Genomic DNA, 5,120 nt, shown 5'->3' with positions numbered 1-5,120 from the left:
TCTTTGGAAAGAATGATGCTAAAGCTGAAACTCCAGTACTTTGGCCACCTCATGCGAAGAGTTGACTCATTGGAAAAGACTCTGATGCTGAGAGGGATTGGGGGCAGGAGGAGAAGGGGATGACAGAGGATGAGATGTCTGGATGGCATCACTGACTCGATGGACGTGAGTCTGGGTGAACTCCGGGAGTTGGTGATGGACAGGGAGGCCTGGCGTGCTTGGATTCATGGGGTCGCAAAGAGTTGGACACGACTGAGCGACTGAACTGAACTGAACTGAACTAATTGTAAAAAAATACAATTAGATCTCTTGACAGCACAAACTGGTAATTTGCTTATTTCGGTTTATAATGATCAGTGAAAATTAATGTGGCACTCTTTTTTAAAAAGAATTATTTCTTTTATTATCTGCAATTCCTAGCTTTGTACAAAATATGTTCATGGATAATTCCAATATTGATACCTTTGGAGGAAAAAAAATGAAATAACATCTTAATAATTTTGCACTTCCAAGATTATAGAAAGTGATTTTCCAATATGCAGTGTAAAATAATTTATATTCTCTCTACTAGTTGAAGAAATTTTATCTCATTATACTACATAGAAGAAAGTATAATATTGCTCAGAAAATAAAATAGAAGTCAACCATTTCTAAAAATGCTTCATGGAGAAAGTAACCATAAGCAAATCTTCACCGATTTCTCTCAGAAATTGCTGAGCAAGCAAAGTATTTTCTAGATTCAAACCACAAGTTTGTTATATAAGATAGTCACATGAAATGAAGTTGCAGAAATTTCAGTCAGCTTTTTGTGTACACTACAGTTCTGATTGATTCTTGAATGCTTTTAACTATTAAATCACATTATTTACAAGCTAATTTCCCTCAAGTCTTTAGAACTGGTCATAGCATATTGTAGTAAACAAAATGATAGTTGATCAACAAGGTCCAAGATTTTTGCTGCTTTGATTTTTTTTGAACTATTATTTAACATTATTCAACATTCCTGAGCAGAAATGTCCACATCTATTCATTGAAAGAAGTGGGGCAAGATGACTTCTTACTAGATTTTCATTTCTAAAATGTTCTGAGCCTGTGATCTTATTAGTGGAGTTGAGCCTTTTATTGGTCATAGTAGGTTGTGTGGAGATTCAGTGGGAAGAAACCAGATATGTTAAGAAACAGTGCTCAACTTTTTAAGTGGACCCCATATTATGATCTTCTGGGTAAGAAGGTGGCAAAAAAAATAATAATAATAATACTAAGTTCTAATTAAGAGAAAATCTCAGGGACAATAGTGGAACAGCAAGGTAAAACATCAACACCAGATAACAATTATCTTTCGCCTATAAATTTTGAATAGCTTCTTGACTGGTCATCTTGTCTTCCCACTCTTTTATCTCAGCTCTAATACTATTGTAGTGCTTTTATCTAAAATGATATAGGAAACATTCATACTTTTCCTTGAACTTTCAGTAACTCACATTGCCTAAAAGTCAAAGTGTAGCAGATATAAGATGACTTTGTAAACAGCACATTCATCATTTTTCCTCGATTGCCAAATGCCCCCTGAGATTCTCCATACATTATCAGAATGAATCATTCCCTCTATTCCTACAAGGAAGAAACAATGTTTCTTCACTGCCATGATTTTGAACATGGTGTTCTTTGAATCAAGAATCAGTTCACACTTGTCCACTGGACAAAGCAACTCTGCACTAACATCCCCTCTAACGTATAGCTTTCTCTCATTTCCTCAGACTTCCTTTGGAAAGTCACAAATGTTTGCATGATCCCATGAGCATAGCCATCCTCAGCAGAAAGCATTGCCTTCTTTATTGACTTACACTGTCAATTTCTGTTTCTAACCATGGGACTCAGAATTTATTGTTCTCATTCATCTCTTTCTTAGGTCACCCGAAAACCAAAGCTTTTATCACTCATGGTGGTGGCAATGGCATCTCTGAGCCATTTACAATGTGATTTACCATGGTGGGACTCCCTGTTTTTTGACCAACCCAATAATATTGCTCACATGGAGGCCAAGGGAACATCTACTAGACTTGAACACAATGTGAAGTACAGATTTGCTCAATGCATTGAGGACTGTAATTTATGACCGTTCATGCGGATAACATTTCTTTAACTTGGTAGTATGTATAGATCGAGAAGTTCTCTTTTCAACAGTGAATATGAGTTCCTTTCCCTTATTAAGAGGCTAATTTTAAAATACTTAAAATTATATAACCAACCTGAATTTTACTTTTACGTTCAACCAGTTGTTTCAAAGTTTATTTTAATCCTATCAATTTAATGAGCAACTGCTGCTGTTTAGACTCTAAGTGGTATCTGACTCTTTTCGACCCCATAGACTGTAGCCCACCAGGCTCCTCTGTCCATGGGATTCCCAGGCAAGAATACTGGAGTGGGGTATCATTTTCTTCTCCAAATGAGCAACTAATCAGGGTAATAATTTCCATGACAAAAAAAAAAAAAAAATCTGAAAGCTATATAGCATATTGTAACAAGTATGTATTTTTTACTGTATGACAGAATCCATACAAGGGTTCCCTGACGGCTCAGTGGTAAAGAATCTGCCTGCAATGCAGGAGATACGGAAGACATGTGTTTGATCTCTGGGTTGGGAAGATCCCCTGGAGGAGGAAATAGCAACCCACTCTAGTATTTTTGTCTGAAAAATCCCACAGGTGGAAGAGACTCATAGGCTAAGGTCCAAAGGGTCACAAAGAGTTAAGACACAACTGAGCAACTGAGCATACACAGCACGTCCATAGAAGACTGAAAATTGAGAAAGGAATTATTTCAATTCAATGCTTAGAATTTCTGAAACTCTAAAAATACTAAGAATTTCTAATCTTCTTGTCTCTATAGTTTTGCTTATTCTGGACATTTTACTCCAATAGCATCATACAATATGTGTTTTTTTTTTTTTTTTTTTAATAACTGACTTCTTTAATTAGCAAAAAAAATTAGTTAGATCTATATTGCAGCATGTACCAGTATTTTTATTATTGAATAATATTCTATAATATATCCATACCATATCACAGTCTAATTAATACATTCATCAATTGATGGACATTTCTTTTTTTTTTTTTTCACTTTTGTCTATAATGAAAAGAAGCTACAAACACTGTTATACATGTTTGTGTGAACATAGCTTTTTATTGCTTTTTGGTAGCTATCTAGATATCATACACTGGGTCACAGGATAATTTTATATTTATAAGAAACTACCAAACTGTTTTCCAAAGTGGTCACATTCTACATTTTCACCAACAGTGTATGAGGGTTCTAATCCTCCATATCATTGTCAACACATGCTATTATCTATTATAATTTTTATTTTAGGCATGATAATGAATATGGTCTCTCTGCAGTCTTGACTTACATTTTCCTTAGAACATATGGTCTGAGGTTCGTGACATTGTACAGGAGACAGGGATCAAGACCATCCCCATGGAAAAGAAATGCAAAAAAGTAAAATGGCTGTCTGGGGAGGCTTTACAAATAGCTGTGAGAAGAAGAGAAGCAAAAAGCAAAGGAGAAGAGGAAAGATATAAGCATCTGAATGCAGAGTTCCAAAGAATAGCAAGAAGAGATAAGAAATAAGATAAGAGATCTTATCTTATTGATAAATTCCTCAGCGATCAATGCAAAGAAATAGAGGAAAACAACAGAATGGGAAAGACTAGAGAGCTCTTCAAGAAAATTAAAGATACCAAGGGAACATTTCATGCAAAGATGGGCTCAATTAAAGACAAAATGGTATGGACCTAACAGAAGCAGAAGATATTAAGAACAGGTGGAAAGAATACACAGAAGAACTGTACAAAAAAGAGCTTCCCAACCAAGACAATCACGATGGTGTGATCACTCACCTAGAGCCAGATATCCTGGAATGTGAAGTCAAGTGGGCCTTAGGAAGCATCACTACGAACAAAGCTAGTAGTGGTGATGGAATTCCACTTGAGCTATTTCAAATCCTGAAAGATGATGCTGTGAAAGTGCTGCACTCAATATGCCAGCAAATTTGGAAAACTCAGCAGTGGCCACAGGACTGGAAAAGGTCAGTTTTCATTCTAATCCCAAAGAAAGGCAATGCCATAGAATGCTCAAACTACTGCACAATTGCACTCATCTCACATGCTAGTAAAGTAATGCTCAAAATTCTCCAAGCCAGGCTTCAGTGATACGTGAACCGTGAACTTCCTGATGTTCAAGCTGGTTTTAGAAAAGGCAGAGGAACCAGAGATCAAATTGCCAACATCCGCTGGATCATGGAAAAAGCAAGAGAGTTCCAGAAAAACATCTATTTCTGCTTTATTGACTATGAGGATCACAATAAACTGTGGAAAATTCTTCAAGAGATGGGAATACCAGACCACCTATCTGCCTCTTGAGAAACATATGCAGGTCAGGAAGCAACAGTTAGAACTGGACATGGAACAATAGACTGGTTCCAAATAGGAAAAGGAGTACGTCAAGGCTGTATATTGTCACCCTGCTTATTTAACTTATATGCAGAGTACATCATGAGAAACGCTGGGCTGGAAGAAGCACAGCTGGAATCAAGATTGCTGGCAGAAATATCAATAACCTCAGATATGCAGATGACACCACTAATATGGCAGAAAGTGAAGAGGAACTAAAAAGCCTCTTGATGAAAGTGAAAGAGGTGTGTGAAAAAGTTGTCTTAAAGCTCAACATTCAGCCAACGAAGATCATGGCATCTGGTCCCATCACTTCATGGGAAATAGATGGGAAAACAGTGGAAACAGTGTCAGACTTTATTTTGGGGGCTCCAAAATCACTGCAGATTGTGATTGCAGCCATGAAATTAAAAGACGATTACTCCTTGGAAGGAAAGTTATGACCAACCTCGAGAGCATATTCAAAAGCAGAGACATTACTTTGCCAACAAAGGTCCATCTGGTCAAGGGTATGGTTTTTCCGGTGGTCATGTACAGATGTGAGAGTTGGACTGTGAAGAAAGCTGAGCACCAAAGAATTGATGCTTTTGAACTGTGGTGTTGGAGAAGACTCTTGAGAGTCCCTTGGACTGCAAGGAGATCCAACCAGTCCATTCTGAAGGAGATTAG

General features: G+C 37.1%; 1 pseudogene; it reads left to right on the top strand.

Annotated features, from left to right (window-relative positions):
- LOC104997424 overlaps positions 1-5,120 on the top strand; it is a 19,926-nt pseudogene that overhangs the window by 11,448 nt on the left and 3,358 nt on the right.

The sequence above is a fragment of the Bison bison genome, unplaced genomic scaffold (assembly GCF_000754665.1).
Source record: "Bison bison bison isolate TAMUID 2011002044 unplaced genomic scaffold, Bison_UMD1.0 scf7180017864308, whole genome shotgun sequence".
Taxonomy (NCBI): Eukaryota; Metazoa; Chordata; class Mammalia; order Artiodactyla; family Bovidae; genus Bison; species Bison bison.
This window is presented reverse-complemented; position numbering and strand designations above follow the sequence as displayed.